This window comes from Ailuropoda melanoleuca, chromosome 11 (genome assembly GCF_002007445.2).
Source record: "Ailuropoda melanoleuca isolate Jingjing chromosome 11, ASM200744v2, whole genome shotgun sequence".
NCBI lineage: Eukaryota > Metazoa > Chordata > Mammalia > Carnivora > Ursidae > Ailuropoda > Ailuropoda melanoleuca.
This window is the reverse complement of record NC_048228.1, coordinates 76,251,031-76,273,883: the sequence shown is the minus strand read 5'-3', so window position 1 is coordinate 76,273,883 and position 22,853 is coordinate 76,251,031.

The following is a 22,853-nucleotide window of genomic DNA, read 5'->3' as shown; positions in this document are numbered from 1 at the left end:
TTTACTTATTAGATCACTGGTTTACTACGAATGGATATAACACTGGGACAGACAGATAGGAGAGTCGGGTAAGTTTTGTGGGAAAGGGTGCAGAGCCTCCCGCTTTTGCCCGAGCTCATCACTCCCTGAAACTCCAGGTCTTTGGCTACACAGACACTCTCTGAACTCTGTCCTTTTTGGGTTTTTATGGAAGCTTCATTACCCAGCCACGATTGATTAAATCATTGGCCATTGGTGACTGAATTCAACCTCCGGCCCCTCTCCCCTCCCTGGATGTCAGGGTGGGACTGAAGTTCCAACTCTCTAATCACAAGGCTGTTTCCCTGGGTGATCAGCGTGCACCCTTAGGTTGCCTAGGGGCTTTGCGAAAGTCATCTCAGAACGAAAGAGACCTCTGTGACTTTGTCACTTAGGAAATTCCAAGCGTTTTCCAAGCTCTTTGCCAGGACCTGGGATGAAGACCAATGCATATTTCTTCTTACAAATCACAGTATCAAAACGCCCTTACAGAGGAGGCTCCAGAGGGTTCCCTGTCTCCTTCCGCCCTGTGAGGACGCAGTGAGAAGACAGTCTTCTCTGAACTAGGAATCGGCCTTTCACCAGGCCCCGAACCTGCTGCCACCTCGATCTGGGACTTAGCCTCCGTAATTGTAAGAAATGGATTCCTGTGTTTGTAAGCTGCCCAGCCTGCAGTATTCTTCTAGAGCAGCCTGAATGGATTAATATACACAGCATACAATGTCTTGTGAGCCACATTTCATTTTGCCCCTACCCCCTCACTGTGTGCAGTTCTGAGGCCGTGACACGTTCTCTCTTATCACCCAGACTGCATCTACACTGCCCTCACCTCTGATTCTCTTTGATTTCATTGAGACTTAACACTCCATGGCTCAATTCTGTTCCTTTTTTTTTTTTTTTAAAGATTTTATTTATTTATGTGACAGAGAGACAGCCAGCGAGAGAGGGAACACAGCAGGGGGAGTGGGAGAGGAAGCAGCAGGCTCCCAACGGAGGAGGCCGATGTGGGGCTCGATCCCATAACGCCGGGATCACGCCCTCAGCCGAAGGCAGATGCTTAATGACTGCGCTACCCAGGCGCCCCCAATGTTCCAGTTTTGTTTTTGTTTGTTTTTTTTCCAGACTGTCCAGGGTTCTTCCTACTTTGTTTGAATTTTTAAAAATAGACCTTATTTTTTAGAAGAGGTTTAGGTTTGCAGGAAACTCGAACAAGGGATTCAGAGAGTTCTCCGTCGACTTCCTTTCTACTCCCCTTCAGTTTCACCCATTATGGTACATTTGTTACCATCGAACAACCAATACTGATTCATTCTTATTAACTAAAGTCCATAGTTTACGTTAGGCTTCATTTTTATGTTGTATATTCTGGGTTTTGACAAACGCATGACGTCATGTACCCACCGTTACCGTATCGCACAGAATAGTTTCACTGACCTAAAAATCCCCTATGCTCTGCCTTTTCCTCCCTCCTTCTGTCCCCCTGAACCTCTGGCCACTCCTGATCTTTATACTGTCTCCGTAAGTTTTGCTTTCGCCAGAACATCGTATAGCTGGAGTCATGCATTATACAGCCTTGTAGGTTGGCTGCTTTCATGCAGTGATTGGCACTTCAGTTTCCTGCGTGTTTTTTCATGGCTTGACAGCTCATTTCATTGTAGGGATGTATCACAGTCTGCTTAGCCATTCACATACTGGAAGGACATCTTGGTTGCTTCCAAGTTTGGACAATTATGGAAAAAGCTGCTGTAAACCTCTGTATGCAAAATTTTGTGTGGCTGTCACTTATTTGGATAAACACCAAGGAGTGCAATAGCTGGATTATCCAGTAGGACTGTGTTCAGCTTTGTAAGAAATTGGCAAACTGTTTTCCAAAGTAGTCGCACTATTTTGCATTCCCACCAACAATGAATGAGAATTCCTATGTTTCCACATCCTCACCAGCATTTGGTGTTGTCAGTGTTTCGGTTTTTATTCATTATAATAGGTGTGCAGTGGTATCTTTTATGTTTTTTTTTAAAGATTTTATTTATTTATTTGGCAGAGAGAGAGAGACAGCCAGCGAGAGAGGGAACACAAGCAGGGGGAGGGGAGAGGAAGAAGCAGGCTCCCAGCAGAGCAGGGAGCCTGATTCAGGGCTCCGATCCCAGGACCCTGGGATCATGCCCTGGGCCAAAGGCAGATGCTTAACGACTGAGCCACCCAGGCGCCCCTCTTTCATGGTTTTAATTTGTGTTTTCTTGATGACAAATGATCTTGAGCTTCTTTGTATATGCTTATTTGCCATTTCTGCTGATGTTTGAACTGTCAGCTTCGTTGATGCTTTCTGCAGGAAGCGCTTATTTCCTCCGTTGTACGTTCGCCTTTGCTGTATAACAAGCCCCTCTAAAACTCAGCAGCACCTGTGGATCACGTGGGGTTCAGCTGATTTAGGCTGTGTCAGGCTGGGTGGTTGTGCTTCAGGTCCCAGTGGCTAGGGCTGCTCGGCTTTCCACCGTAGCCTTCTGCACCGCAGGCGTGGCTCTGTTCCACCTTTCACAGCTACTTTTGGACTCGTGGTAGAGCCAGCATATATTTTCATGGCAAAGGCAGAGGTATAAGGTGAGTGGAAACATGTGAAATTTCTTAGAGCCTAGGCTCACTGGTACATAGCCAAAGGAAATCACATGGCCAAGCCCAAAGTCAAAAGCCAGGATGAGGAAAGAGTTGGGAAACCTTTGGGAAACATGTACCACGGTCTACCCTTTTGGTCACAGTTATTCACTTCCCTCCAACTTGTAAAATATCCCTAGACCTATCCCGGAGCTTCGAAGAGTGTCATTCAATCATGACTTCAGCTCAAGGTCAAGATGTCATGGTCTAGATCTGGTCCAGACATGCCAGAGACTTATAGACAAAAATGACAAGTAATCTTCTATACCTCTCAGGTACCCAACTCACAGAGGTGGAAAAATGGGAAGAATATAATGAAAATAAATACTTCCATTTGAAACACTCCTCTTTCTCCCCACATCTTATTGGCCATATCAAGTTACATGATGAAGCCCAAAGTCAAAGGGCACCCATAGTGAAGCCATGGCAAGGGAGAGAGAAACTGGGGACAATACTTTAGCTCAATGCAAATGGCAGTGGCAGACCGGTTGTCCTTCATTTCCATAATCTGTCTTGTCACTCTGAAAAAAGTCCTTTTTGGCATCTGAGCAAATTTCTCATAATGCTTCCAACCTGGAGAAAGTTGGGGGCTCATGGGTCATTTTACATTTACATTTCACACAGTTGCAGTCCTTTTTTGGTCAAGGCTGGAAGTGCTTTTGCCAATAATACTCTCAAAAATACTTTGAGTTTACAAATAAAAACAAGCAACAGGGCACTGGGTGGCTCAGTTGGCTAAGCATCCTACTCTTGATCTCAGCTCAGGTCTTGATCTCAGCGTTGTGAGTTCAAGCCCCACGTTGGGCTCCATGCTGTACATGGAGCCTACCTAAAACAAACAAACAAACAAAACGGTAACAACAAGCAACGAATGAAAAAGTGGAAAGGAAGCACACTTTGTCTTAGAAAGGTGAGGTTTATCTTTAGAAATAAATTTTCTCAAATGACTAAATAAAAGAAGAATTTTGAAGATATAGTCAAAAACACCAACTAAGATTTTATTCCATACATATTTCCTTATGCATCTTTTTAGGGATTTCAGCAATTCAAGGTTTGGATCAAAATATATATTTAGTAAACTAATTTATAACAGATTTTATCTTAGTAGTAGTATATTGAAATTGATACTTTAATTTCCCCCAGATCTTCCTGAGTATGTCAGATTAAACAAAGTATCTTTCAGTGAAAACATTTATGTGATTAGTATAATTTGTTTAATTAGTGGTTAACATATAAGTCCAAGAAAGTCTCTTTAGAAGATGTCACAAGCACTGAGAAAATGAAGGACTAATGTCTAGGCACAAGCTTTATGCAAGTCTGATGGTTCCTAATTGTTTTCATTTAAGAAAATTGCCATAGGATTTAATTGGGTTTTCAGTTGATAGAACTTTTACATTTAGCTTTGATAAATGCTTACTATGTGATTTTTAGCATTTACCCCGGAAGTTTAAAGCACTGAATGACATGGCTCCAACCAAATTCCTTCCAGCCCCATTAAATTTTGTTTAAGGGCACAATTTCTCAGCATATAGATCTGTTATAAACAAGAAAATAAAAGGAATACAATGGGGAAAACATCTTTATGAGTTTTTTTTTAACATATTTTATTTTAGTCTGCCCATGTGTCAAAATTCATTTGGGACATACTTCTCTAGTCTGCCCATGTGTCAAAATTCATTTGCGACATACTTCTCTATCCCCGTCACTGTCTGTCTCTCTGTCTGTCTTTCTCCATAGTTGCTGTCAACCTGGGCATATCGGGCTGCTGTGGGATGATGCCCTTACGTTTTCTAGGAACCTGGTGGTCTGGCTGAGAGGATCTCCTCGTAGACCAGGGTCACTCAAACAGGCAGCTCCAGCATCACCTGGGAGGCTGTTCAAGCTACAAGTTCTTGGGCCCCTTGCAGATCTCTTGACTTAGAATCTCAGGGGGTGGGGCCAAAGTGTCTGCTAACAAGCCCTCCAGGTGATGCTGAAACATGTTAACGTTTGAGAACACTGTAGGGGATGCCACCTTGTTTCTTCTAGAGTTTGGTTATTACCTGGAGGACCTGGCTTACCTGGCAGTGCCCAGGATGGGTCTTTGCGTCTAAGCCGTGTCTTGATGGCCATACCCTTGACTCGATCTCTGTCTCCAGGCTGTATCTTATTTGAGAATCTTTTACTGGCTGGAAAGTCTGGGCATAACAAGTAATTTTATCTCCCAAACCTGGTTCTAGATTCTCTGTGCGCCCTCTAACTTCTGCTGACAACCTGACCAGTTCCTTCCTGAGTGGAGCCATATCATGTGCAGCTGAAGACCCTGACTTCCAGTTGTGATCTTTGGGTAGTCTCGCCCAGGTCTCGGGCTCATTAGATACATGTTCTATCTTCCAACCTAACTCCAGTGTAACCAATGGTTCCAAAACTTCGTGAGTGGCTTAACACAATAATTATTTATTATTGCTCACATGGCCGTGGATTGACTGAGGTTCAGCTGATAGGCTGGGTTCACTGGGTGGCTCTGCCTCTCTCTCTGGGCAGGTGGAAGTAGGTGATTTTTTTTTAAAGATTTTATTTATTTATTTGAAGGAGAGAGAGAGAGCATGAGCAAGGAGGAGGGGCAGAGGGGGAGGGAGAAGCAGACTTCCCACTGCAGGGCTCGATCCCAGGACCCTGGGAACATGACCTGAGCCGGAGAAGGCAGATGCTTAACTGACTGAGCCACCCAGGCACGTGATAGGTGATACTTCTTAAGTCCTGGGTTCTGAACTGCCATACTATCATTTCTACCCATGCCCCTGGCCAGAGCAAGTCACGTGGTCAAAGCCAAAGCCAAGGGCAACTGTGATGAAACCACGACAAGAGTACAGATCCAGGAAAGGGTAAGGAACTGAGGACAGTACTCCAATCTGGCACTACCACCCCCCAGCCCCCTCCAAGATGAAAGTGGGAATCTCTCCTATGTGCTGTGGTAACTTAAAGAATTTATCCTTCCAGAGGCTTTGTGTCATTGTGTTTTGTTTCCTTCTACCACCAATTAGACTAAGTACCAGAAGAGCAGGGGTCAGGTTACCACCTTGTGCTTTTAGAACCCAGACAGTGCCTGGCACATAGTAGACGCTCAGTAAATATTGTGGAGCAAGCAAATGACTGGATAAATGGATGAGAGCTTTCCTGCTGGGCAGCTGGCCAAGTGAGATCTGCAGGGACGGAGAGTGAAGTGCTGATTTGGAACCCTGTCTGGACATTCGACTTGAACCTTCAAGGTTGTCATCAGTATGTCTTCTTAGGAAAATAAAAGCTTACCTCTGCGTTTGAACTTCGGAGCAGCACAGTGATGCTTTGCGTTTGGGAGGCACCACGAACCAAAAAAGGGTAATAAAAAGGAAAAAATGGAAGCAAAGGGAAATTTTTGAGTGGGAAGAGCTGATGAAATACCTGTGTGGGTTTTCATGCTGATTTCTCTCTTTTTCTGGAACTTTTTCTTTCAGGAAGGATGAGTGGAGGAGTTCTAAGTAGCTGTCCCCAGGGTGTGCAGTCTGTCACATTGTCTGTGTTTTGTAGTCAGAGCCAAGAATCAGCGGGGGAGGGGGCTCATGGTGTAGCCAAACCGTCCTGTGAAATCTTCTTGGGGGGGCCGTGTGTCCACCTCAGGGAGCCACATGGGATGGACTGATCTCTCCTGACCCTGTTCACGCTCTCCTTCTGTCTGTGCTCACAGCCTCGTTGGGCTGTGGATAACCGGGGCAACAGGGCAACATCTCTTCCCTTCCTGACCCGCTCTTCTCCCCTCTGCTCTGGCACAATTTTGGCTTTGCAAACATATTGCAGTGCTTGGGGCTGAAAGGAAAGAGAAATATTTAAATGCCATCTGACTTTAAGGTTGTTGAAAGGAGGATGACTCCCTCTCTCTCTCGACAGCCTAAACCTTCTCTCCTTTTCCAGACAGCCCTTTACTTTGGTCAAGTCTCATGATTTTGCTCATGCTGTGCCGCGCCCTCCCTGCCTGTCCTTACTGCCCACGTTCATCGGGCCTCACCCCGTCTAGCCTTCATGCAGGGAAGCATCCGAAGGAGCACAGGCAAGGGGAGGACATTCATGTGGATACAGACACCAACTAACAGTGTCACCTGGGGAAATATTTAACCTCTCTGAGCTCTCATTTTCTCATTTGTAAACTGGGAAGAAGCAGAGTGTTGTTGGGGACCGGGGGTCGGGGCAGGGTGGGGGGGGGCGTTAGTGTATAGAGCACAGAAGGTGCTCAGTGACATGTAAATATGGAGGTGATAGGGGATGTTAATTAACTCCATGGTGGGAAACCTTTCACAACGTGTGCCTGTATCAAATCATCATCTTACTGGTTAAGTACATACATCATCATACAGGTTAAGAATCTTACGATTTTATTTGTCAATTATACTTCAGTTAGGCCGGGGGAGGGAACTGCTTAGTGCACAATTTATTTAAAAAGAGAGTCATTTAAGGGCTTCACCTTTTTCAAACTTCTCAGGCAGAAATTGCTATCTTTTTTTTTTAGGATTTTATTTATTTAGCTGAGAGACAGAGTGAATGAGAGAGAGTGTGTGTGCACATGAGCAGGGGCCGAGGGAGAAGCAGACGCCTCCCTGAGCAGGGAGCCTGAGGAGGGTCTCAATCCCAGGACCTTGGGAACATGACCTGAGCTGACAGCAGACACTTAACTGACTGAGCCACCCAGGCACTCCAGAATTTCCTATCATGTATGATCCATTATTCCATGGATTTATTCTTGCTTGCCCCACCAAATTAAATTCCATTGTGAATAGAAATCATTGGTTTTATTTCTTTTGTATCCCTTATAGTATTTGGTGTATGGTAGGTGTTGATTAATTATATAATGCACCAAGATTAAATCTCTGTTTTAAAAATCCTATTTTATTTTATTTATTTATTTATTTTAAAAACCTACCTATTTTTTTTTAAAGATTTATTTATTCGACAGAGAGAGAGACAGCCAGCGAGAGAGGGAACACAAGCAGGGGGAGTGGGAGAGGAAGAAGCAGGCTCATAGCGGAAGAGCCTGATGTGGGGCTCGATCCCAGGACTTCGGGACCACACCCTGAGCTGAAGGCAGCCGCCTAAGGACTGAGCCACCCAGGTGCCCCTAAAAACCTACCTATTTTAAATGTTGTACAAAATGTTCTATTTTGTGTGCAGTTTCCAAGTACTTGAGGATACAGGATAGAGTTTTGAAGATCTCTTTTAAGATGCTTTACAGTGACATGTGACATTGGGATTAAGAAAAATACTTGAGACTGGAATTCTGACAGAGTTTGTTTATTTGACCCATTTTTATTTAGTGCTTACTGTATGCCAGGCTGGCTGTGCCAAGTACTGAAACCTGATGAACAAGACAGAAAAACAAAAATCCAACAAATAGGCAAAAACCCCTCAGTGTGCATGGAACCCTATGTTCTAGTGGTTACTCGTATTGGAAGATAGCATAACATTTCTTGGATTGTATTGAGAAGGAAGCACCGAGGGATGGAGTTTCTGAAAGTAAAAGATTTTTAAATCTAGATTTATTTGGCCACCCCTCTCTCTTTGCATGGTGTTGTGTATGATAATGGAAGAGACGTGAGTACAGGAGGCAGAGGAGGGATGGCGTTTAAGAAAGCCTCGAGTGCTTTGTTGGTGGGGATGTACAAAGGTGTAGCTACTGTGGAAAAACACTCTAATAATCCATCAAAAAATTAAGCAGAATTGCCCTATGAGTCAGCCGTCCCACTTCTGGATACGTGCCCAAGAGAACAGAAAGCAGGGACTTGGACAGACGGTTGCACACTGCTGCTCACAGCAGATTGCCCACAGCAGCCAGAAGGTGGAAATAGCCCTAATGTCTATCAACGACGAGTGAATGGATGGACGAAATGGGGCACACATACAATGGAATATTATTCAGCCTTTGCAAGGAAGATCATTCCAGCACTTGCTACCACACGGATGAACCTGGAGGATGTTATTTTAACTGAAATGAACCAGTCACAAGAGGACAAATACGTATGATTCTTCTCATATGAGGTACTTAGGGTTGTCAAATTCATAGAAACAGAAAGCAGAATGGTGGTTTGCCAGGGGCCGGGAGGGAGAGAAGAATGGGAGTTACCATTTACTGGGTCCCGGGTTTTCCCTGGGGAAGAGGAAAGGAGTTCTGGAGATGGATGGTGGTGATGGATGCTCAATCATGTGACTGTATTTAATGCCAGAGAGTTGTACACTTAGAAATGGTTCAAATGGTGAATTTCACGCTCTGTGTTTTACCACAATTTAAAACAACAACAACATCTTGAGGAAGAACTCTGGGAGATAGGTCCTTTAAACCAGGAATTCTGGGAGTAGTAATCTGCCATTTTCTTTTCCCTGTGCAATGGCTGCTTAAAGGTCATGTACAAATCTGGGCTCACGCCTGAGAGGATCCATTTTGGGCCCTGGTGGTTGCTGTCAAACTCAATTTGAAGAAATTCTTTGCCTCACAACCTATGCCCGTTCACAAGAAGAAATGGGTTTTCTTTTCCCTCCTGGATTTCAGCACAGTTGGAACCTGTTCTCGGCTCGTAGACTCCAAGCTCCACAGTGCAGCGGTCTCCAAGGTGGGAGGGGTGATAAGAAGGAGTTAATCCAAGGCAGTGACCTTTCTCTGCAAAAGTGCAGAAGGGCTCGTTTGCCGCCTGATGCGGGAGCCAAGTGCTCCTGCAAGTCGTGGTGACCCTGCTTGGGGTAAGGTTTGTCAGCCAGAGCACAAGCAGATGCGTGGAGGGAGGGGACAAGCTTCTGTAAAAGGTGGTGCCCTCAGCCTTCCCAGGGGCTCCACACAGGGGCCCCAGAACCTACCTCTCCTCCCAGGCAGTCCCTGAAGCCACAGCTTCCAAGGACACTGGGGTTTGAGTCTCTTGAGTTTTCCCTCAGGATAAGGTGAGCTTTGTGGGGCTTAGAATGAGGGGGTGCTTGAGAGGAGCCAACCCCTTGGAATATCCCAGCAGGGGTGGGATTTGAGTGGATTGCTTGACCCACAGGAAAGACAGGCTTTGCCTGGGCTGCGCCCCGTTTCACGAGGCTGAGAAGGGTGGTGTGTGCGCCAATTCGAGACTATGCCCTTGGGGGCTCTAAGACTGAAGAGAGCTCTTGACAACGGACTGACATGCTCTGAGAGTCAAAGATAGATGACCGCAGCTGCTTGGCCCGGGTCGATGCATATTTGATTTAAACAGCGCTTCCCTAAATGCTTGATAAGTGGTACACTGTATAATCCTTCTACCTTGAACAGTTATCGGTAGCGTGGTAGAGATGCGGAAGCTGAGGCACAGAGAGGTTCAGTAACTTGCTGAAAGTGACCCAGCCTGTAAGAAACGGAGCCAGGCAACCTGGTGTCCAATCTGTTCTCCTAACTACCCTGTTCTACTGCCCTTCCACACGAACTGGCAGTTGTAATAGGGCTCGACGACTTGCAGAGTCCAGCAGAATTCCTTCTCTAGCTCTGTCTGTAGAAGACCTACGACCTTTGGTACCATCTGACACGTCTGCTAGGCTTTACAAAAGCGGCCATAGCTTGAGCACTGAAGACTCACTCATTCTAAGTCTTCCTTCTGACAAGAGAGGAGACAGCACATTCTAAATTGGGTCAGCCTTTTGGGAGTCGGTGGATTGTATCTGCCGGGACACGTGGTGTGGAGACAAGCACAAACCTGAAACCTGAAACCCCAGATGGCAAATACGTGATGAATGCCCATTAAAGAGACTGTCTGCTCAAAAGGATTCCTCATTTTCTTTTTCAGGAGTGGAATGATCTGATGGAAAGAACAAAGTTTTAGAGACAGGGGTCCAGCAGTGTGACCTTGACTAAGTCACTTTGTCTCTGCAAGCCTAGTTTCCTTATTGCAAAATGGAGCCAATAATACCTTCTCATAGGGTGTTTTGTATGAAATGAATGAGGTAATATAGGGCTGGTTAGATATCAGTCCATGGGGAGAGGTGACCTTCCTAGAGGATGTCCAGGATGGAGGTTGGGAATCTGGTGGTGTGCTCTGGGACGGGGACCTCCCCGTAAGAGCAGAAGATGCATTTCCGAGCTGGGTGGTGCAGCCGAAAGATTGGGATTGGGAGCCAGGCCCTTCCGAGTTAGCGCCTAGCTCTGTTGCCTGCCAGCTCTGTGACCTTGGAAAACCACCCAAGCTTTCGAAATTCACTTTTCTCATTAATACAACTGGCATATTGATACACATCTTCAGGGCTGTCAGTTTTTATAAAATAATAAATGTAGAGGGTGTTAAAAAATGCTCGTTTCCCCCAACCCTATAGTTCATGTTTCATCTGTAAAATAGCAGTGATAATATCCATTTCTGAAAGTTTATAGCAGAAAAACACCTATCCCAGTGTTTATGGCACCTGTAATGGTTATTTTTAGCTGCAAACCTTATCAAATCACCATAACTGCAGGAGGGAGGAAGGGAACCTTGGTGACTGGATCTCATCAGGGAGGCACTCTGGTAGCCAAACAAGGGGGAGTATTTTCCAGTTTCTCTTCTGTCAAAGTCATTCCTGTGTGTCACTGGCATGTGCCTAACCTTTGTATTGGGATTTGGGGACCTGGGTTTTGGGGAGGACAGAACTGAGGAAGTCTCTCTTCTCTTCTTTCCCATCTTTCTGTCTGTAAAACCGTGTCTTGACATCATCCTCCAGTCTTGACCCAACAGTGGAGCACTTTCGTTCCAATAATAAAGTGTTCCCTAGGGGGTCCACAAATGGGCTTTGAATAGGGTGCTTGGACCCCGGAAACTATTTTTCATTTTTTCCGTTAGAGGGGCCAAAGCATTTGTGAAGCTCTGCGATCCCCCCAGCCCCCCTCAAATGTTAGGAAACTCTGAATCGGAGAGAAGATGGATGCAGAAATGCTACCACATTTGGGAACTAAACACAATCTATTTCTGTGAAGGGATGGGAGGCAGACTTCGTTGGCACTTTTCCCACTCTCTTTAACACAGAAGTTGTAGCAGTAAAAAAGATATAAATCTTTTGTGCAGTTTCTTTCCCCCCAAGTATTTACTTTTGCCCTCAGGGGAGGAAGTCCTGTGTCTTTGCCCAGTGGACCCCCATCTCTGGATCTGCCTGCAGGTAAACTCGCCTTTTCTAGAAGGTCTTTGTCCTTGAAACCCTCACCTCAGTGGTAAATGTTGTCATGAAAAGTCCACAGCCAAGCAGAAGCAGCCCCAGGGTCTGAGTCCTTGAGGTCTCCCTGCCTCTGTGCGATGGGTACTGGTTATTGGCTCTGGGTGGCTATTAACTTCCCTGTGAACTACTGCAACCGGCCTTGCCCAACACGCATGAACTCCAGATGCCAGAAATCTAGTTGCATCACTTACAGAGATTTCTTCCAAGTCAGCTTCTCGAGGGTCCTAACTTGGTGGCTTTAAAAGTCATTTGGCCCAAAACAAGCATCATAGACCGATTGGCCCTGTTTGGCACTCGTGTCCCATACATCCAGCCCAGCTTAGGTGAACCTCGACTTGGCCTGGAAAGAGAATTTGTTTAGTTATGCTGGGCTGTAGGCACTAAATTGAGCCATATTGTCACTTCTCTTTGGTAATATAAACAACGCACAGCCTGCTCAGCTCTTGTCAGTGACTGTAATCGGTCAAGTCCGCTTGCTGAGCTATAACTCAGAAGGAAAAAGTCCGATAACTTAGTCTGAGCTTCACCTTCCACGAGCCATCAGTTCATACATCAACCGTGACATAAAAAGGGCTTCATTCCCACCGAGTGAGCCCCAGAAGGGTTTTCCTGGTGTTAAGTTCTTAAAAATAGCATCTGTGCTTAGGACATCATTCTCCAAAATTTTACACAAGTGCCAATGATTCTACTAAATCAGCCTCGCAGCCTAATTCCTCGGGGCTCCTTCTGTTTATTTAGGCCAGAGTGAATATTGAGGAAAGTCATATTCTGCAGGTCGATATTTTATGGCTCGATCCAGCCTACAAGATGTTCTATATCCTGAACACTGGTCAACACGGGCTCTGAGGATACAGGTTCACCTGCTGGTCATTTAGAACAGCAATCATTCCACACATATTTACTGAACATCTGCTCTGTGCCAGGCACAGGCTCCGCCTAAACGGGAGAAGAGGACGAGCAAGGCTCTGGTCATCTGCAACTCATATTCACATGGAGCCAGTAAACCAAGTACCTGAAACAATTACCGATACATCGTAGGACTATGAAGGAACGAACTAGGATGATGTAATAAAGAATAATGAAGATGGGGATAATCGGGGAAGGTGTCTCTGAGACAAGACATTCCAGCTGACCCTGCAGGATGAGAAGGGATCGCTGGGCTAAAGGAGAAGGGAGCCAGCCAAGGATCCTTTGCTCAGCTCGGTATGGGGGGGACCTCAGGGCTTCTTGCTGGAAACCCGAACGTCTGTCTCGCTGAAAATATTGCTTGAAACCAGTTAGTTGTGATGTTTGGAGATTCAAAACATTATCCTGAGTAATGGAGCAGTTTTAGAGAAGAAACCCCTTCCACCGACCCCCTGCCAGAGCCTGGGGGTTGTTCTGCCTGGTTCCCTGCAGTCCTGGGAGAACACCCAGAGCGAACTTTGTTGATCCACAGGCTCCCAGGGGAGAAATTACTTCCTGGTTGTAAATTAGTCACCGGGGGGAGTTGGTTTTCCTTCCAGAGGTCAGGCGTGCTATTTAGTGCCGTGATTCCCAACTTCAGGAGAACCAGCCGGGACGCCCTAATGTCATTTGTTAGAGTTCATGATTACCTCATCCTCTGAAAGTGCTACGAGGCCAGTGCTTGTTTTGAACATTTAACTGGATATAAAATTCATTTCACTTTGAGGGGTTTTCGAGAAATTGATGAAACCCCAGGTGTTGTGAAACCGTTGCTAGGAATTGGATAATGTAATGATCCGTTCGGGACTCCAACAGCCAGAAAGAAGAGTAGCTAGTTTCTTAAGATGCTTATGTAGCTCAGGAAGGGAAGCAATCTAATTCTCTGAAACAAGGTAAACCTGGAAGAAAAGAAATAAATGTGAGGCTTATGTGCGGATATATCCATCCGAGTGCGATGGTGGGTGATATGCTTTAGCTTTGAGAAACACCGACAGTTCCTGGGATCAGGCCACCACCACCCACGGAGAAATCCCTGAGCGGCTGCTCTCCTCTGCCGGCCACGGTGACACTGGACACCACTGCTGCTTCCAAGCCCTGGAGAGTCTCCCACTCCTCCCCATCACAACATGCCCTGAGAGATGCTCAGTGAATGTTTCACTTCCTCACTGTTATGGGTTGAATTGCATTCCTTGAACGCATTGAAGTCCTACTGCCCCCAAGCCTGTGAATGTGACCTTATTTGGAAAATAGGGTTTTGTGAATGATCGATCAAGGTGAGGTCATTAGGTTAGGCCCAATCCAATGTGACTGTGTTTTTATGAAAAGGGGAAATTTGGGCACAGGGTGATCACAGTGTGAGGACACAGGGAGAATGCCATCCACAAGCCAAGAAATACCTGTGGCCACCGGAAGCTGGGTGACGGTGACGGGCACGAAGGAGGGCACGTGATGTGATGAGCACTGGGTGTTACATGCAACTGATGAATCACTACATTCTACCCCTGCAACTAACAATACAGTATATGCTAACTAAATTGAATTTAAATAAAAAATTTAAAAAATAAATAAAAGTGATACTGCTATGGGGAAAAAAAAAAAGAGGCTGGGCGAGAGACCTGGAGCATATTCTCCACCCCCCACAGCCCTCAGAAGGAGCCAACATGGCCGATGCCTTAATTTCGGACTTCTGGCCTCCAGAACTCTGAAACAATACATTGCTGTTGGTTAAGCCACCCAGTGTTGTGGAAACTAATACACTCACCATGGGTTTTCTCAATCAATACAACGTAAACGTGTACACGATACAAGAAACTTTGCAGACCCTTTGTCTTCTGAGGGGCCCAGAACTCAAAAGTCTTTGTCATTCCCACCATCATGGTCATTGACACTATTTATTCGGAGCCAAGCCCTGTATTAAATGCTTTATTTTCAGTATTTAATTTATTCCTCAAAAAGGTAGGTATCAGTATATCCTCTTTACAGGAGGGTACACTGAGATCACCCCTCTGATCAATGATGGGACTTGGGTTTTAACAACAATAGAGAGGTCCCCAGGACCAGGCTTATGGGCCTCTGAAGGACTGGGAGTAATTATTTATCCTAAACTATACTTCCTTATGGGTAGAGGAGTCTTTGAAGGGTGGCCTAGGAATCTACCCACCAAAGACAGGATCATGTTTTTGGGAAAATCTGTTCTGGGTTCCATATAATTGACTTGCTAATATCTCTGAAACATGTTCCTTAGTTAGTTGTTTGTAGGTTACCCGAATCACTAAATTGAAATATTGCTTTACTTATAACAATTATCCAGAAGTTTTAAAAATATGCAGAGACGTGCTATGTCTTTTGCTAAATAATGTCAGAAGATTTAAAATCTATCTTTTTCTGCTGGATGAAGCGAAGTGTTAATGGGCTATTTGATTACAGATTAGCAGGATGGGGGGGGCGGTGGGTGAGAAATGCCTTATGTTTTAGCACAGTGCTGACTTTTACAAATTAAAAATAGGGACAACAAGAGAGAAATTCTCAAAAAATAAAATAACCAGCCTTTTGGGACTGATGAAGATGGCCCTCTCCATTCCTTTTTCTCCCAATGAACATTTGATTCAAAATAAGGAGGATAATTGTAATATATAAAATATACACAATTAATTTATTTAACTTAAAAACCCCATATATGGAATTATTGCAGAAAATTATAATGACAAGGTTGGCATACACTTTGATAAGTTCTAAAAGTTACTTAATAGATAATCAAAAGAGACATATTTTCTAGTTTTCTTGGTCAACATATTTTCTTTTTTTTTTTTTTTTAAAGATTTTATTTATTTATTCGACAGAGAGACAGCCAGCGGGAGAGGGAACACAAGCAGGGGAAGTGGGAGAGGAAGAAGCAGGTTCATAGCGGAAGAGCCTGATGTGGGGGCTCGATCCCATAATGCCGGGATCACGCCCTGAGCTGAAGGCAGACGCTTAACCGCTGTGCCACCCAGGCGCCCCTTGGTCAACATATTTTCTGTGGTACTGTGTTAATCAGATCTCAGTCACATACAAGTGTGAGAAGCTTATGTCAAACTGTCTTAAAAGGGGACAGTAGGGGATTAATCAAGTCACCTAATTGAAAAGTCTGGTGCAATCTCTCTTACTTAGGATAGATTTATGGACCTAGAACATAAGCAGTCTCACCCATTGTTATAAATATGTGGCATGAATGTAAATCTAAATTTCATAGTTCTCTCTACATTACCTTTGGATTGTAACAGTTTGAAATCACCCAATGTCAGCAGAAGAATGGCAGCATGAAGATACCCTGTCCACGTTGTATAATTTTTTTTTATTACCACTAATGTGTTGGTTGATTTTTTTTTTTAAGATTTTATTTATTTGACAGAGAGAGAGAGAGAGCCAGCGAGAGAGGGAACACAAGCAGGGGGAGTGGGAGAAGAGAGCCAGCGAGAGAGGGAACACAAGCTGATGTGGGGCTCGATCCCAGAACGCTGGGATCATGCCCTGAGCCGAAGGCAGACGCTTAACCACTGTGCCACCCAGGCACCCCTGTTGTTTGATTTTGAATGCCAGGAGAGACATTTTTTAAATTTGAAAAATTTAAAATTTGCTCGTGATGTTTATTTTTTCTTTAGGTGTTACGCAGAATGGAAAACGGACACAAAGTTACCTGAATCACTCTAACCCTTCCAAATAAAATATCCAAGATACCCCCGAGAGCACTTGACCTTCATCAGGTGCCTGAAAATGGCCGGCTTTGATGGAGTTGCTTTTGAATTGCACATCTTTGAAGGCATTTATCTGGCATGTTGGACTCTTGTGAGTAAGCAAATTTTTTTCTGGCCTACCTCCTAGACCCCTGAATTTCCCATTAAGGTGATATGGGTATGTCCCTACACGCTGAGATGGGCCTAGTTTCCATGCTCTGGATTAAAAGATGAGTAGGTACGTGTTCAAAGGTAGTTTTGCTCTTTGATGGCAGAGAAACATTGTTGTCAGGTAAAGCTATTTTTCTTGTTTTAGAATCATGAAACTTGAGAGAGCCAAATTCCACAGACTTCTTATGTGGCAAATATTGTGGTCAGGGTTGACAAAAACTTGACTGGTTGGTTAGGAGACAGTGGCATGCCATGGAAAGAGCACAGGAAACACAATCTGGGTTTTAGTTCCCATTCTGACATTATCTTGGAGGCTTTTCTGGAAGGACAGTGATGCCATTCACCAGGGCAGAAGGTATGGGAGGAGGAACCAGGGGGTGTTATGCAGCCCCACACCCACAGAGAGCTGCCCAAACGTCCATCTCATTTCTATTTGAGGTTGGAGTTGTGTTTCTGGATTGTCACAGCACTAAGAGAGTTTTTCAGTCCCTTCAGGAGTGGCAGGAACAAGACTCTCCCTCTCATATTATGCTCAGTCAGGTGGTAACCAGAGGAGAGCTGCTTGGGCCCCAAAGTGTTACTATTCCCTCAATAATTTCATTCGCACAGACAATTACCCTGGGGCGAATGTCCATTCATGGGTGGCTGTGGCGGGTTTGGGTATCGGCTTATGCAGAGGCCTCCCATCACTTAAGCTGTGACATTCTGAGTGAGGTTTTTGGAATAGAAACCACATGGTATGTTCTAATAATCAGGGCTCTGCAGGGCTGAGACCAGTTTATCGTTTTGCCTCTTCCTGGTCATGAGGACAGGGATTTAGAATCTGAATTCATTTTCCACCAGGAAGCCCAGCAACGCTTAGGAAATCTGTGCACATACATGTATGTGCAGAAAAGATGTTGCCCATCTTCATTCACCACCAAGCATCCAAGTCCCCAGTGAAAATGATCCGACTGCAAGAGATGATTCTCAACTCCACCATTGGGAACACCATTGGCCCAAAGTCCAGCAAAATATCCTCTTAGATTTGTTTTCAGCCTCAGAAATCCCTCAAATTTGGCAAATATAGATTCTGATGAGAAGGGTAGGTAGACTCCTGCAGAAGAAACACACGCACTGCAATAGGGATTCCCAGTTTTCTCATCCGACAGGCTCCTCGCTTGCTCTGACTGAGCACGGCCAGCAGCATTTTGTGGAGTCAACAGTGACTGTAATGCCATGAAATGTCAAGCTGGATTGACAGAGTGAAGACAGAGACGTCACAGTCTTCAACAGGACACAGGGAGTTAATGAGAGGCATATGCAAAGACCAGGAATGTCACTTCTCACTGAAAAGATTGCACAAATCTCTCTTATTTCTTCTCTCTAGACCATTGAGTATGATGGTGACCAGGGCTGTAACCCGCATGTGGGCTGTTGTTGTTATTGTTCTTCTTCTTCCTTCTATTCTTGTTTCAGGATCTGATTACATTTCTAAAGGGGGCTCAGGAAACAAAGTACCAGTGTGGCAGAAGAATACACCTGCAATCCCATTTACAGACAGAGCCAGGAGTTGGAGCCCCAACTACCACGTATTAGCTGTGTGACTTTGAGCAAGTCATTTAACTGGTCCCCCCACCAAAGGAGGGTGATGGCTTCAAATATCCCATGTGGTAGTTGTATCAAATGAGGTGATATATGAGAAAACGTTTTGTAAAATGGAGAGCACTGAACAAATTACTACTACTGGTCAATTCAGCAGGGAAATGATTCTATGCACCTAACTCCCATTGGCTTTCTCCGTCCCTCCTTTGCCATCACTAACTTCTAGAAGCCCCAGCAAGGTGTGTTGGAGCATAGAAACATTCTCTTTGCCGCCTCCCACAGAAACAGTAGGGAAGCACTCAGGCACTCGAGAACTCATTTGTAGTAACATTTCTGGGCTTTCTATCAAGTTGAGAACTCACGTCAAAAAGCCTATGCTTGACCAAACTATTTTTTTCTCACTCTTCCCAGTACCTAAAAAGGATCATATAGTCCTAATTAGGCCTAGAGAGGCCCACAAAAGAAATGTGTTTCCAAGAGCTTTGGATTTATGAACTAAAAACTGTAGGCTACTGTGTATTTTAATATATTCAGAGAGACAATTAAGATAACTTTAGTTATGGTTTTGGAAAACAGTCTCGGCAGTGTTCAGCTGAGCATATAACGTTCTCTGTCAAAAACCAAACTGGAACGACATTTTTGGAATCAACTCACTCTGTTAAAAGCAACCAACCATCTGAAAACACTCAATGAATTGGAATAAAGTTGTATAAAGTTTTGTGATCCTCAGGAGAGGAACAAAAATTTGGAAGAAAGTTCAGCTGCCAAACTGCAGGAACAGACAATTCACAAAGAAGGGAGTTAAATGGCCTATGATGTGTGAAAGAATGTTCGCCCTCACTGAACAAAGAAATGTCAGTTGAAACAACAACAAAATGCCTTTAGCAGAGATAAAAATAAATTCCACTACGCAGTGTCCGCCACGTTCTGTAAAAACGGGCACTCTTGTATCCTGTGGGTGGGAATGTAAATTAGTACCATCTTTTTGGAGCGCAATTTGGCAAGATCTGAAGTGAAACGTTAACTTCCTAACTATGCTTCGAGAAATTTGTTCTCAGAAATTTACAGATGGAAAAAAATTATGAATGAAGGTGTTCACTGCAGTCTTATTCATAATAAGGAAATTGGATAAACCTACATTGGAAAAAGCCAAATGTCCAATAAGAGGGGAATGGTTGAATTACATGGGGGTAGAAGCATCTGCTTTGGACTGCATGCTTGTATTCTGTGCAATTCCTATGTTGAAACTCTAGCCCCGGTAGGATGGTATTAGGAGGTAGGGCTCTGGGGAGGGATTAGGTCATGATGATGGAGTCCCTTTAATGGGATTAGTGCCCTTTTAGAGAGGAGGAGAATTAGCTCTCTGTCTCTCCACCATATGAGGATACAAGGTGAAGACAACAGTCTGGAAACCAGGAAGAAGGCCTTCACAACCCAGCCCCACTGAGATCTTGATCTTGGAATCCTGAACTCCAGAACTGTGAGAAATACATGTTTGTGGTTTAAGCCTCCCAGTCTATGATACTCTGTTAGAGCTGCCCAAATAGACTAAGACACCATCCATACAGGAAATGTTAGGCAGTCTTTACATCTTATTATTTTGACATTTACTTGATAACACAGGGGATATTGTTTGATAATATTCATTATAATACAGAAGGATTGAAAACCTACGCGCAGTGTGTAATGCCTATCTGGGAACTCTACGTATAAAAAAGAAGAGTGAAAGAGAATATAATAAAGCATTAACAAGAATTTCCACTGTTGGAAGAGGATATGCATGGCTTCTGTCTTTTGTCTTTATATATTTTTTCTATTTTTCAAATTATATATAATTAGCATAGATAAATTGTTATTTTCATAATCAGTAAAAGTGCTATATTAAATAGAGTGAATATTTGGTATTCTCCAAACTGTCAGCTGAGCTAGCTTGAACTGAAAATGGAGGCCCCACCTGCCCAACAAGGAAGGTCAGCCTGGTCTCTGCCTGTTTCTCTGAGAAGGATTCCAGCTGGAGCTAGAGACGTGTCATCAGAGTGAACACACAGGACTTTTAGTTCTGTCAGCCATCAAAATCCTATTGAGTGAGTACAACAAGAATTAAAAAGGAAGAGGGTGGGAAAAAATACCCTTATAATTTTTCTATTCTTTTTCAGATTTTTCCCCCTCCCCTTCACTGTAAATTTTGTTAAGTTTTATCTTTACATTCTGCTCAATTGATATTCTGAAGACGAAGATAAAGAGAGTTAGGCATTTAGAACTTTCTTGACAAAGTTAATTAAAGTGGCCTAGGAAAGACATAACAGAGATTTCTTTTTATCTAAGATGGAGATGAAAAACCCACGTGNAATCCTATTGAGTGAGTACAACAAGAATTAAAAAGGAAGAGGGTGGGAAAAAATACCCTTATAATTTTTCTATAATTTTTCCCCCTCCCCTTCACTGTAAATTTTGTTAAGTTTTATCTTTACATTCTGCTCAATTGATATTCTGAAGACGAAGATAAAGAGAGTTAGGCATTTAGAACTTTCTTGACAAAGTTAATTAAAATGGCCTGGGAAAGACATAACAGAGATTTCTTTTTATCTAAGATGGAGATGAAAAACCCACGTGTTTCCAGGGTTTAATTGCACGCCTGTGAGCCTATTGTTTCTGGTTTTGCTGACCAAACGAAAAAAAAAAAAAGCTTTCTCCTTTACACCAAATAGAAAAGGACTCAAATCTTGTCCAGTTCTCCCTGAAAATAAGCTGGAAATCACAATGCAGAATCAAGAAGAAAAGAGCTGGTTGGCAGTGGTGCTGGATATTTCCTGCTTGTCCCTCTACATGCACTTTGCAGCCCTTACCCTGTTCTCTGTCCAGGAAGACTGGCCTTTCTGGACTGCATTGCCAGCCAATGTCCTGGGAGTTCCAGTTGGGTTTGGCCAACGGAAGGCACAGGCAGGAGACAGGGAACGACCATGCAGTATTGACTCCCCTGGCTCACAGCCCCTTCTGACAGCTACAGCTCTCTTTGGGTTCCGATGGCTCATTTCTTGCTCTCCCCTTTAAGAAGTAGGTCGTAGCAACTTCCTGTTGGTTCTGGCCCATGGTGTTTTACCATCACTTGTTGATTTCCCTTAAACCTGCCTGAGCATTTGTAAATAGTGCCTTCATCCAACTCTCCTTTATCTCCTTTTCTGAATTTGCTATCTCTTTCCAGCCAAGATGCTGAGCTTTAAATTATCTCCTGAGACAGTGCAGCTTCCTTCTGTGTCATGACTTCCCATGAGAATAGGGTTTTTTTTTTTAAGATTTTATTTATTTATTTGAGAAAGAGGGGGAGAGTGGAAGTGTGAGGGAAAGCAAGAGAGAATCTGAAGCCGATTCTGTACTGAGCACAGGGCCCGATGTGGGGCTCGATCCCACAGCCATGAGATCATGACCCCAGCCAAAACCAAGAATCGGACGCTTAACCGACTGAGCCACCCAAGCGCCCCTCCGTGAGAATATTCTGATAGCACATTCGACAAGCCCACTTTTCATAATTATATGGTTGGTAGAAGAGTTTGTGAACATCTCACACTGTGACAAAGGTCAGCCTCAACCCTCGGGATTTGTAATAACTGGTCTTAGCAACTGGGTTTCACAAAACAGTGGGGAGTCAAAACAGAGGTATGCTGGCGTAATTTATTAGTAATAATGAAGAACTGAGTTTTGTGCATCAAACAATAAGAGTAGACATGATATTTTTAAAACTGTGCTGTTTTGGGGCGCCTGGATGGCTTAGTCAGTTAAGCGTCTGCCTTCGGCTGGGGTCATGATCCCAAGGTCCTGGGATCGAGCCCCATGTATACCTGCTTGGTGGGGAGCCTGCTTTTCCCTCTCCCTCTGCTGCTCTCCCTGCTTGTGCTCTCTCTCTCTCTCTGTGTCAAATAAATAAATCTTTAAAAATTAATTAATTAATTAAATAAAAACTGTGCCATTTTTATTCAGAGACATTCCAGTATGCTTTCTCGAGGCACAGGGAAAGGAGACAGAAAATTCCAGCAAATGTACCTGAAGTTGCCTGTATCCTTATCTACTACATGCCAGTCCATAGGAATGACCCTGGAAATATGCCTCTTATCTTACATGTAGGGGTAGAAAAAAGATGGGAAACTATTGTTGGACCACATAGCAATTCATTAAGGCATTCATTTGACTCAGTAGCTCTACTGTTTGTCATCCAACTTCTTCACCAGTGTGTATTGTATAAAGTCACTAATATTTTAATTAATATTTACCAATAAGTGCCTTAGATGCATTATCTTATTTAATCCTCATACCTATTCACATCTTACCAAGTAAGAGTTCATCAATGGGCTGGAAGGAAGATGGGCTTTGAAGCACATGACTTACCTTGACCAAGGAGCTCTGGTTTGGGTCTCTTGGTGCAAATGTGAGCTGGCTGGAACTCAGCACTGCTTCCTGCCTAGGCTGTGACTACTAGATCTCACATGGTGAATAGAACAACATGGTTCAAATTCTTTGTCTGGTCAGTTTCGTTCAATTAGATTGCTAGATCTGGCAGGTCCTGAGATGAATGAAATACAGTTCTGCCCTCCA